The sequence below is a fragment of the Protopterus annectens genome, chromosome 8.part0 (assembly GCF_019279795.1).
Source record: "Protopterus annectens isolate FY-2018-M chromosome 8.part0, PAN1.0, whole genome shotgun sequence".
NCBI lineage: Eukaryota > Metazoa > Chordata > Ceratodontiformes > Protopteridae > Protopterus > Protopterus annectens.
Genome location: NC_056741.1, coordinates 373209907 through 373223771, shown reverse-complemented (window position 1 = coordinate 373223771; position 13865 = coordinate 373209907).

Below are 13865 nucleotides of genomic sequence, written 5' to 3'. Positions count from 1 at the left end.
GTATACTTGGTAAACTTAGTGCTGGCTTCCCATCTGAGATTAAGGGGTCCTAGCCCATCTTCATTACACATTGGAGTAACAACATAAAGCTGGCACTGAGCTGTGTTTATAAATTCATAGGTTGATTAGTGCAAATCTGTGGGACAGTCAAGGGATGTAAATCAAGGCTGACAGCATTCATGTTGCGTCATGGGGAGAGAGGGGTTTTTGCCTTGGAACTGACTTTATGCTGCAGAGATCTTTAGCAATTGAAGGATTCACTGAGCTTAATGATAAGTTTGGGCAGATTCAGATATGTAGCTGAAAACAAATCTAACGGGTGATGCTGTTTAAACATGTTGGAAAGAAAGCTGGGTATGTGTGGGATAGTATAGAGCAGGCAGGGGCAAATCAAGCAGTGGACCAAGGAAGAGTTGCTTGGGTACCTTATAAAATGAAACAGGACAAACTCATGAAGTTTTATGAAGGCTATATTGGGAAAACATTCATCAATCCTTTGCAAGCAGTGTAATGAAAGAGACTGGTAAGGAAATGTTAGCAGGCACTACAGAGATGCAATCTGAGTTTCTTTGAAACATGAAACGTGTGCAGTGGTCCTTTACTCCCTATAAATTACTTTTAATCAGGTATACCTGAAAGACTGATTTATAAGGGTATGGCAGACCGATCATGTATGTGGAAGCACAGGCATATGTTACAGTGTTGCCCTCCATTTGGGGAATAAGAGGATGTTATTATGCAGTCAGTGATTTCAATGAGGTTTTGGGGGCCATCATTCAGGCAGATGTTGACTGCATCCTCTATGGAACTCCTACATCTGGAGTGAGTCAGGGTTGAGATAAGCTGAGAGGTAGTGGTTGTGGTCAGCCACAGTGGCCATAAAATTTTATATAATGTAGCAACAGAAAACACTAAAACTAGTCATTAAGGGCATTTCTGAGACTGTTATTGTCTGACTTTAGAAAAAAGATTATATTAGTTGAGCAGATAAATCTGTGTAACAGAGTAGAAATACTCACTGGAGATTGTTATTCAGGTACTAAATTAATACTTATATGCTAAACAGGTAGGCCCACTGGACACAAAGTCCCTTTTCAAGGGCAAATCAAGAGAAATCTGTGTCCGAAACCTGCAGTTACTTTACTCGCAAACATTCAATACTCCATTCATAAGACATTTTAACATTTTGATGAATAGAACAATAAATCACAACACTAGTAATTCATTGCTTTGATCAACAGTTGATTTGATGGAGTGAATGACACCCAAATTAATATATATATATATATATATATATATATATATATATATATATATATATATATATATATATATATTTATATACATGGATATATGTGTGTGTGTGTGTGTGTGTGTGTGTGTGTGTGTGTGTGTGTGTGTGTGTAGATATATATATATATATATATATATATATATATATATATATATATATATATATATATATATATATATATATATATATATATATATATATATATATATATACACACACATATATACACACACACACACACAGACCAGACAGACAGAAAGATAGACAGAGGGTGATCTCTTGTGCTCTGGAAATTAATTTGTCTTTTAACTATTCAAAGTGACTTGTGTTTCTAAAATTTCCCCTGCATTTTATGTAAAAATGTATTGCATCAGTCAGTGACAGGATAAAATTAACAATTTACTGATGTAAAACAAGAAGGTTGTCTTCTGACAGATGCAAATCAGGACATTGATTCCTCATTTGAAAGTCTATTGTGGATGAGCACAGGGGTTTCTTCAACGATTCATGGTACTGTAAAGCACATTTGAGTCTCATTGTTTATTTAGCCTGAAAACACGATCAGGTAAATAATTTTTTGTATTGCTGGAGGGAACACAGCCTGTTATTGAATGGGTTGTGTGACACTGAAGCTGTAGAGTGGATATACCTGTAAGACTTTTAACCCCTGAACACTGTTTCAGTAGAAGTTAAAAATCAGCTATCCAAACTGATTGATAGAGATGAGATTAAAAGAACCATCCAATCTCTACAGGAAGCAAATGTCCAGGACTGGATATATTTAATGCTAAGTTGCACATGCTGCATCAGGAGGTGTTGATTGACCCTCCCCTTAATTTATTTATAGAATCTAAGACTGTGGGAAATTTGACAGCAAACTTTTTGAGGGCAGAGTTATTCTATTATCCAATCCTCTGCAGGACAAGTTACTGCCTATGAACTATAGACCTTTATCACTGCTGAATATAGATATGAGAATATATGTAAATGTTTTAGTTAATCACTTGAAAATGTTTATGAAGGACTTTATACCTTCTAATCATCATGGTTTTATTAAAGGCAGAAAGTGTGGTCAAGGACTGGTCAGGTTATGCTAAACTACAAACATCGGCTCAATGGTTGTAAAAGTTGGCATATGTGGTTTTAATAGACTTTCTTAAAGCTTTTGGCTCAGTAAATTGGAATGTATTGTATTAAAACTTCCGGGAGTCATTTATTTGAAAATGTAAGTTACTTTACTCTAGTCTAGTACTCATAGTGGATACCGACAATCTTCTGATAAAATTGCATAGGGGCACTAGACAAGGCTGCTCCTTACCATTGCACTTTTTATTTTAGTCATAAATATACCAGATAGAGACTTGCATAACAATTTTTTTTAACTTTGGCCTGGATATTTCAGGAAAGAAATCTGTTTTGTTTTATTTTTGAAAAATGTAAAATTATTGTTCTTAAAATGCTTTGTAGTAATTTGGAGCTTCTACCCAGTTGGACTTTCCCACTAATCAAATGTCAATAAATAAATAATAAATAAATAAAAAATAAATATATTCATATGATGGTTTGCAGATGACTGTGCCATTTGGTTAGAAAACTAAAAAAACACTTTTGTCCCTGTCTTGGAACAAATTAAAAAAAAAAAAATTCAGAATAGTCAGAGCTGCAAGTTAATGAAAGTAAGTCAGTTGTGGTTCCATGCCATCAAATATGCAATCAAAATTGGGGTCTATATCACGTCATCAAACTCACTAATCGTTGAATCCTTTTTATCGAATCTTCATCCGTCAAACAATCATTTCAGGTCAAACTATTTCCCTGGGTAAGTAACCAGTAGGCCAGCCTACCAAGCACAACAAAAACAGCATATTTAAACCCTCCCCCAACTAAATATATCAACTCCAAGATTGTACTACAGTGGAGAGAAGGGCAAATTCCCAATAATGGTCCACTGTCCATTCTGAATATTTCAACCATAAAAGGCCCTTCAAACTTCTATCATTACAATTCACATTTCAGTCAACATGTACAATTTCTGCAGAACTAAAAGTCATCTGAATAGTTCCATATTAAAGAGATCTGTAACTAATGAAGATGTTTCTACTAACAAATAACTTTATATTTCAGTGTTTCATCTAGAAAGTCAGTGCCTGCTGCCCTTAAAGAATAAATTGCCTATGTTACATTAAAAATGGTAAGCTGCTAATATTGCAATAGGGAATGGATGGCAAACAGACAAGTGGTTCATAGTTACAAGACATCTCATCCAAAGGAGAGCACACTGAGGACTGCAGAACACCTCCCCCTTAAAGAAAAACACAGTATCAATAATCCATATGGGTGGTCTGAGAGTAAAACCCACAGCCTTCTGTATCAAAAGCAAGCATGTCACCTGTTGTGCTACTAACTCTGCTTTTAAGCTCTCTAGCACAAACAGTAACAACCATTTGCTAAACAAAAGAGTTATACATTCAAAACAGACTTAGCATGAGCAGCAGTAAATATATTTTCCCTTGAAGCTCACAGTTCCTTAAAAACATACTGAAACTCACAATTTCTTGAAAATGCACTGAAACAAATAGTCTGGCAGTTAGAATAGAGGATTCAGGCTCTCGTCTCCTATAACTAAGGTACAGGGTTGGAGTCTGGTTAAATTAACTAAGCTGTTAGCTCTAACTATGACATTACATTACACATACACAAATGCTTGTTTCTTAAAAAAATCTCATGTGGCCATTCCAGTTTAAGTGTGTGAGTGTGATACTAAAGACACATGCACAGATGCTACTAAGGAAAAAGAAAGGAGATGCATGCAGAGTGTGTTCTTAAAAAAAGAAATGTAAGTTTGTGGCAGCCCCCTGGCCAGTGGGCCTTAGGTTGCTGCCTAGCGCTGGATCATACTCTGCTCATATCTCTGGAACCATAGGAGATTACTAAAGAAGTATAAACGACAAACCCTTCTGCACAGACTAGTTTTTTAGTGGTAGTATGCTTTAGGTTCTAGGTCTTAAACTGGATTTTATAAGTCACAGTAAATACAGTAAAAATAAAGTTTGTAATATTTTGAAATAACTGAACAATATATCAGGAACCAGTCAAGGTACATATATACTTCCAGTAACATTTTGTTCATCCAGCTGTTCTGCCTGTGCCACTTGGTTATTGACATAGTTAGAGAAAAATAACATTTATGAAAATATAAATAAATATGAGCAATGATTATTATCTGGCATTACCTGCATTAGACTAAGGCAAACTATTAGTGCAGTTGTATTATTCATCATGTAACCTTTAAGATGAAATCTTTTAATAATGTATACGTATAATGTTTTTGATTTATTAATGTAAATATGAATAGGGTTCAGTAGGAAATAACTAAAGAAATGCCTAGAGGCATCACCATGCCTTAATGAGTTAAAGAGTGTGATAATTAACAATCTACTAAAGTTAATAACTTGTCAGAGTTCTTGGGATTACTTTGCAAAATCCACTTTCTCATACTCTTAGGCAATTCTCTTTTAAGTCTGCCTAATGTAGGAATTTTCTAATGTTTTCATTTTATAATTACTATCAGTGATGAGTCATAGCTTTAATATCTACTTTAGGTCACGACTCTATGCTCTTACCAGTTTGTCAGCATTAAAATTCCATTTGCAAAATGCTATGGCTTCTGCTTTAGACGTTACCCCATCCCTAGCTACATTTTCTTTTTTTTACGTTTTTAATAGTCATTTTAATCAGTACCATCTATGTGCATGCATATTTTAATCTTTCTTCTGTCAGCTGTGAATATAGCATCTCTGTCCAGTCTGATTTTTCTGAGTTCTTTTGGGACGCATGTCTTTCAAAAACCACCAAATGTGATCCCATGCCATCTAATTTGCTTATTGTTTAATAGCAGGTACGAGTCTGCTGGTAACAATTATACTGACACCTCTAACTAGTAGCTACTGCATCTGCATCAGATTGTGATGAGTCTCATACTTATTCTCCATCCAGGTTTTAAATAAGTTATCCATAGTTCTTTGCAAAAAAAATTGAGCAGACAACAAAACTCCCTTCAGATAGTAAGCATACTATGAACAGAAACAAAAACTCCCTGCTTAAAAATTCTACATGTAGAATATAGCTGAAATAAATCATGCACTTACCCGAAGAAGGATACCAAGTATATACTTGCAAGTCCATAGCCAAACAGCACATGAATGCAGAAGGATAAAAAACACAGATTTCTTCAAAGAACCAAGCTAAAAAAATAGCTCACTAAGCTTTACAAAACAATCATCCAGGAAAAAACATTGAATCAGGTTTAATGTATATTTTAGTATAAATGATTATTGCATTATATATTAATACTCTTACATAAATTAAATATCTGAGAAATAAGACATTACATCAACTCCATTGTCCAACCAGTATATAAAAACAAGTGTAAGCATTAAATACTTAAAACACTATCCTCCTACTGATTTAACATCAGTAATGCCAATACTACTACTACTACTAATACAACCAATTCATTCCTTTGCTGGTGAATACTTAACCGTTCTATTATCAGTTCTATTATCTTTACAAATTGATTAACTTTCAACATGTCCAAGATGAAACATTGTCTATCTCTATAACTTAAAACCACATAAAAATACATGGCTTGCCCCCCTTGTGTATCCAGAAATATATAAAAATATTATTAGAGCATAAATATAGAAATATTGACAAGAGCTCTGAGCATAATCCTTTATCCTTCTGTCTTTCTGTACAAGTACTAAGACTTTTTCCAAGTGCATAAGAAATATGTTTGCTGATGCTGTTATGCTTTCTTCCAGAGTTTAAAGATGTTTGCTAATAATACAGATAAGGAAACTCTTATCTAAGTAAAGATTATCCCATCTAATTTGAGATCCTGATGTAGAATCCATAACAACCAAAAATGAGCATCCCTATCATGTTGCAAAGACATTTGTTTTGCCTGTTTTACTTTGTCTGGCATCCACTTCCATGTCTGTTTTATTTCACTGCATTCCCATACCATATGAATATAATTAGCAAGCTCATCCCTATTTCACTAACACCTGGACTCATTATTTTTTTTTTTTTTTTGGCATTCCTAAATCTGTCAGGGGAATAATGGCATGTATGGATAAGCTTCATGTAAGTTAACTATGTAAAATAGGGGACATTATTTTCCTCATAAAAATGCAGGACTTGTCCCTGTTCTTTATCCAGAAATGTGCAGTACACAAATGTTTCCCAAATTAACCTTTGCAGCAGGTTTCTATTGTATGTCCATAAAAAATGTATATATTTGTGTAATTCTGGTAATAGTGAGAGACGTACTCATTTGGTATTGGTTCCTTATTCAGTTTTTAATACACATAGCCCATATGCTATCTAGCATTTGAATATTTCTCTATACATGATCTAAGTGGTTAGTACTACCACCAGGGAATATTCCATATAAGAACTATTTCTCTTTAGTATCATCTGGAAGGGATGAATGGTAGCTTCATTCTCATACCATATATGTAGAACATGATGTATACCACTTTGGCAGCAAGCTGTTCTGTTGAAAGTGTCCTTTTTATCAATGATGAGTAAGCTGGTATAGCTGGTATAGCTGATGAAAAATCAGCATATTGAACCTTACCGGCTTTCTCACACTATCATGGCACATAAGAGAATAAGTAATTTGCCTTTTTCCCATTGCAGAGTTTTTTCAGAGTTGATCTACATAACTAGCAGGGGAGTGGTGGTGCACCTCCCGCCAAAAATATTGTTTTCTTGTTTGTTTGTTTATCCATTGTGGATAAATGCATATTTGTTTCAACCCTGTTTGTTTGTTTATCCATTGTGGATACATGTATATTTGTTTCAACCCTTTGGCATTGTAAAATTCTCTCTCTAATGTCAAGCAAGTGCACACACACACACACACACACACACACACACACACACACACACACACACACACACACACACACACACACACACACACACACACACACATACATACACACCAGCTAACAGTAATGAGAACAGAACTCCTACCTATCTAAGTACGCTGACTACAGAACTCTGTATTTAAGGCAAGCACAACAGCTTGAGTATAACATGGAGAGTGTCAGACAACAGCCTATTGATGATGACATCAGCAATGTCTGGTGAAAAAAATGGTAATAGCAGTGGCTCACATGCTGTGGTTAAATCTTCTCTCTAATGTCAAGCAAGTGCGCAAACATACACACACAACAGTTTAAAGCAATAAGAACAGAACCCCTACCTATCTATGTATGCTGACAAAATAACTCAGTACTTTATGCAAGGGCCATGGCACACGTCTGACTTTTACAAGGCTGCAGGACAACTTATAGTGGATGACATCAGCACTGGATGTTGGAGAGAAGAGGTTGTGAGGCCTGCATGAAATGGATGTGTAGGCATGTTCAACTGTCAAGATATTTCAAGTTCTGCATGCTACCCGACTGATGCGTGTGCAATGTGTAGTATTTGGCGGCTGTGTGCCAATGTGAAGATATACTTTAAGAGGCAGCTTTACAATCTATATGCCAACAGGTGTTCACATTACTACAAGTATTGGAAAATCAGAATGTATATAGTCATTCTAAAGATGTGTGTGGCATATAACACAACATTTGTTGATTTATGTAGTGCAGTTTAAATATTTGTGAACAAATGTTGAGAGACCAGAGTTACACTGCATGGGTGGAGGTAAGACATGGCTGCATTTTAAATATGTGACATTTTCTTAGATAGGGCCTTCATATTTTCTGTTTCCACACATCGTTTCATCTCATGAACACTAAATGAACAGTAAACAAAAACAATACATGCTATTATACACTTTACAAAGTGTACCTCTGAGCAGCAGGGCAGATTTGCATAATAGTTGGGAAAGTGTTTGCACATGCAAGATATTTTTACCAGTTTATGCTGTTGGTGCATAGTTAAACAGTATGCAAATGAGAGGATCATTGCTAAAAGTATGAAATGTAGTACTGGGCATATGAAACACATCTGCTGATTAGCTGATTCTGTTGCAGCAGGGGTAAATGCACTGATGCATTTCTTTTGGAGCCCAGATGATATAGGGTTTGAATCCAGGTGTATGGAATAGTTTTACATGTGTAGTTATAATGCAATGAAATAATTCTTTATTCTATACTCACTGTGTGTTACCTTAGTGCAGCATGTTTAAGCAGCATTGCACAGAGGTAACTGTACTAAGAAAGAGCTATTCAACATCTTTTGGCATTGGTGTGTTATGCCAAGCTCCACACAAACATAGAAGCCAAAAAGTGAAGAACTCCATTGTTTATTTTTTCCACTTATGTATGTTGTGTATGATTCTATTTTTTGACCAGATTATAGGCATTAAAAAGGGGTAGATAGGAAAGTGGTGAAATGGGGGGCAAGCAGGGGGAAGAACAAAGGGAAAGCAATATAGCAATATTCAGGAGGTAGGTAGGAAAGAACTATAGCTGTCCATTTCATTAACAGTGTAAAATGAAAATATGTACAGAATATTAGATGCATTTGGGCTGTCATATCCCTAAAGGGTAGTGACAACAATACAATCATGTTGTATAGCCAATTGGACCAAATCAAGTGTATCAAGTAGACATGCATGTGAAATGGAGAGCTATGCATGGGATTATATATTTTTTGTGGGACAGGTGCTCATTTTTTCTTCAGTAAGAGTGGAATGCTGAGTAAGGGACATTATTGGCATTGCTGGGTCAGGTAAGTTGGATAGATGAGGTAAATGCAAACAAACAAGAAAAGCAAGACAAGACACAGGGACAGTGATGGACACAAAAGATTGGGGGACACCATGATTGGGGTTAGGGAGGGGGACAATACAGGCCATGCACATCAAACATGAGGAAGTGAGAATCTAGTCCTGACCCACGGGACCATCATCACCGACCCCTTACTCCAACGGCTGGAGTGTTTGACATCTTCTCCTCCTACAGACTATGAGGGATAGCAGCCTTTCCATCCAGTGTAAGCTTACACCAATGGTTCTGTGCATGACCCTACTCATCAGCCCTAGCATCTCCTGGCAGTAATGAAATCCTCACCTCTGTCAGCACTCACAGAGGGTACCACAGCACCAGCTTCTGGGATACTTCTACCTGAGGGCCCAGGTAGTACTGAGGCAGTAGAGGCAGTACTGCCCGTTTGGGTTCCAGATGTTGTGTTAGTACTGGGGCCAATTGAGTGGGTACAGGCTGGCTACCTCTGTGCTGTGAAACATTTATTGATTTGTTACAGATGGATAACACAAAGACATTTTGATGAGATATAATAGAAAATAAAAAAAAAATACATGAGGGCTGGGGAGAGAGAAAAAAGAGATTAAATTAGTACCATCATATGTGACATAAAATGCATTATCACAATAACACAACTATTTTATTTGAAGTTTTACATTTAAGTATACCACCTAACAACTACAAACTATAATTATGGATTGCTCAAAGTAATACTTTCAATGTGCATATGTTGCACATATGGTTGGTCCAATTATACAGATTACAGTAAACAGTAGGGCATTTATGCCAGTGGTATAGATTTTAAATTCTGTAATATTATTAAAGAAGGACAGTATTGTATAGTTGTTACTTTGGTATTTGAATCCACAACCTCTGACTACAATCTTACACTTGACTCCTGAAGTTGGTTTGTGCTACAGAGTTATGCATGCATACCTGCTTGTACAATTAGGATATGCATGCTTAATTTGTGAAATGTGTGCTGCTTACTTATATTTCAAACCTTGATACAATAACTTCTACACTTTGTAAGTTTAACCTGGCTGACGCACCCACTGGAGGTATGGAAGTCTGAATTGATGCTGTGTTTCCTTCTTCCTACCAGTAATCTTGCACATTTGCAATCCATTAGCACTAAACACTGGGGGAGTGCCTGCACTATGCTTATATCTGCTCCTCAGAACCAAGTATTTGGGATTCAGCAATTCTAATGCTTTTACACCTCATTTGTATCTTCACTGTGCTCACAGTGATGAATCTACACTATACAAAGGGAACCATGTAACTAGGGAACCTGAAGGTGCAGACACTTGTTTATGTGGATAACACACAAGAAGATATTGCTTTGGGATTTATCTGCACAGAAGACAACAGCTCTTGACAAGGTATGCTTGTATTTTTCAGCTATATACTGGACATGCTAAAATGTTACTAAGAAAAATATGTTACACACACACACACACACACACACACACACACACACACACACATATATATAAATATATATATATATATATATATATATATATATATATATATATATATACATACACACACACATATATATATATATATATATATATATATATATATATATATATATATATAACATATACACTCACACACACACACACACATATATATATTTGCACTGTTCTATTGTTATTTCCATGAAATATAATGGTTTTATATTGTCATTCACACAGGGTTGGTGGCCTTCTAGGATGGGCCATACAATCCTTCTAGGGTGTTGTCCACAGGTAGACGTGACTGGCAATTGCATACCTTTGAATGTTCTATGGTAAATGAGTACACATCTTTCAAGAAGAGTTTATTTGATAGCATTTTTAACAGTTCACTGATGGTTTGTTAGCAACATGTTTCATTTACCTGTTGTTTTGGGGGTGGGGGAGCCAAGTTCCATTTCAGTGTTAGCACAAACAGCATTTGTTATTGTTACTCTACTTGTTTTGGATCCAACCTTGCTTTGTGTGTGATTGTAATGTGTTGCAACCACATTATTCCTTTTTAATATTTGAATATCTGGACTGTTGTATGTTTCTCCAGTGTCTAATAGTGAACCTTTTATGTGTTATTTCTAAGCAGGACTTTTATTTATGTGATACTTATGTGTATTGTCCTTCTGTTGTGTTTTATGTCACCTATGAGTATGGCACCCAGGTGTCCCAGTCCCAGCAGTCCCCCCTTTAGGGACAACAATTTGGGTGACATGGTGGCTTTCTGTTTGAGAGGGGATGTGGAGATATGTCTGGTGGGGGTCTTTATCACTTCATCAAAGTTTACTTACTTCAAACGGCTATTCATTGAACCCATATCATCAAACAGCCCTTCATCGAATGTTCACTTCAGCCAAAGTTTTTCCCAGGGAAGGAAGTTACTTGGCCAACATACAGAAAGTTGCCATTTTCCCTCTGTAGTGCGATCTCAGAATTGGTATATATAAATGGGGGCAGTGTGAGGGCACAATCCCCCCATATTGGAGGCTGTGGGAGTATAGCTGCCACTTCGATGGGTTTGATATACTGTGGCATGTGTGTAGGTAGGTAGTGATTTCTTGCTGTGAAAAAAATGTTCTTTGATGTGTGTGTTCGATGAAGGGCCATTTGTTGATGTTGGTTCAATGAATAGCCGCTAAAGGTAAGGAAACTTCAATAAAGTGATATAGACCCATCTGGCAGAATGCGCATTTGGCAGCAGATAGTTGCTGATGTGAGCACAGTAGGTGGACAGAGCAGGACATATGATCAAGTGTGCCATAGGGCCACTGACATGATTTCATCAGACTGGAGGAGAGCAGCTGCAGGTGCCCATGAATGGATGGCTAATGGAGGGGGGACCTGCTGTGAGTGAGCGATGTATTGCCTGTTAGCCAATGTAAGGGCTTCTTGAGTATGCCTACATCTGCCTACATGCACAGCAGCTGCTGGTTCTCCGTCTGACTCCTTACCTGCATGTAGCTGTGATGACCTTGGCATTGTTGGTGGTATGTGTGGCCCTTCCCCTTGTTGATCCTATTAAAGCTGTTTTTTAGGATGATGTTGTGAAGCATGGCACAGACAGTGAAGATTTCAGTACATGTACATGAGTTCTATTGCAGCCCCCCCCAGATGTATCTAGGCAGTGGAACCATGACTTCAGCATCCCAAACACACACTCTATGATATCTCTGATTTGAGCGTGTGCCTCATTATGGCATTCTTCAACAGGTGTGTGTGTGCATTTCTGATGGTCATCATCAGTCACTGATCCAATACATAACCTGCATCTGCCAGTAAATGACCCTGTGGGGTATCACCCCTACTGAACATCTGATACATTTGGGAGGTGTGCCAGATGCGTGAGTTAGGGTAACTGCCTGGGTTGTCAGCATACACATTCAAGATGATTCCCTTAGCATTGCACACAACTTGGCAGTTAATGGAGTGAAAGCATTTTCCATTTATGTAGACCTTGTCCTGTTCCCCGTGTGGAGCCTTGATTTCCATATGTGTACAATGTATTGCACCCAGTACTTCAGGGTAGTTTGCTATAGGGTAGAACTCTTGAATATCTAGGGATCTAAATCTTTTCTGCAGCATCCCCAGAACAGTTTAGGAGAACAGCTATATCTCACAGAGGATACCACAGCTTTGGAATAGACTTCCCATCCATGTAAAATAAAGCTCATCCATGTCCATACTGAAGTGCAACTTGGATTGCTGGATGGGTAATGATAAGTTCACATAAGGACTGCCCTATGTACTACTAAGGGACAGAAGCAGCTTGTAAATGCATTATCCTATGCATAGGTCCCTTCAAATTATCTATGGAATGATCCTAGTTATTCTCACTGGGGATAACATGTATTTACCAACCATGGAATTGATAAGGTTAATCAAGTATGAAACAGGATATGTTAATTCAAGTACTAAAAGAGACATTGAATAGGCTTTAATTGACCCTCAAGGGCAGCTAGAACAGTACTTACCTATGAACAAATTAAGTATTTTTGTGGAAAAATGGTCTTTTATTGACTGCACTTTTGATGTGGCACCCTTTTACTGTTAATTTGATATGTTTCTTGGTATTTGTCAGATGAAACTGAGGAAGTTGTTTAGTGAAACTGGACTTTTGGGTTTTGATGGCCTAATGAAGTCATTTACTCCACAATTATGAGTGCTGGCACTCATTTTTTAGCATATTTCTGCTCTGAAGCATTTATATATTTTTCTGACACTAAAAGTGTCCTAAAGACCCTAGCTCCTGACAAATATAACCACAGCATAGGAATGGTACATTTGGAAATGAATTTCATGAGACATAAAATCCTGATGGGCAAATAGAGACATGCCATAGCTTTACATGCAGGTTACAAATGCAGATAAGGTACTGTTCATGAGTTGAATCCCTTCTTCCCCTTAGATTATGACTAGGTACAATGAAAACATATTTGTTTAAATAGCTGGTGTCAAGTCCAGGGGAGGAGGTTTCCAGTATGTGTCAGCATGGGAAAAGATGCTCAACTCTCCATCTTGTTTCTCTAAGCATGACTGTATCTCTCATTACAAGGCTTCTGCACACTGGACAAAGCCTTTGCTGCTAATATAGAACCTTTCTTTGGCGCAGTTCAGTTGATGGACATTCCAGTATAACTAACTTAGTCTCAAAACTGGATTACATTAAGGTGGCTTTTCTCAATACTGGAAGTCTAGGGAATAAATTGCATGATGTTGAGGCACTCCTGCATTTGGAAATAATCCCTGTCAGCATACTTGTTG